Genomic DNA, 224 nt, shown 5'->3' with positions numbered 1-224 from the left:
ACCACTCGTACGAAAGCTGAATATTTTGTCTTTCCAACAAGCCTACATACATCTTCGTCCTGTCATCGAGTCGCCTGATATGAGATGTAGAAATTGAAAAAAAAAAGACATACCTAACGTCTTATACATAACAGAGAAATTACTGTTTTCTCGTGTTATTTTGAGTGTTTTCGGTTATTTGTGAATTTCTCGACAACCCCTAAAGCTAAATAAATCATAGACCA

This window comes from Nicrophorus vespilloides, unplaced genomic scaffold, assembly GCF_001412225.1.
Source record: "Nicrophorus vespilloides isolate i.1.1-1 unplaced genomic scaffold, Nicve_v1.0, whole genome shotgun sequence".
Lineage (NCBI taxonomy): Eukaryota > Metazoa > Arthropoda > Insecta > Coleoptera > Silphidae > Nicrophorus > Nicrophorus vespilloides.
This window is presented reverse-complemented; position numbering follows the sequence as displayed.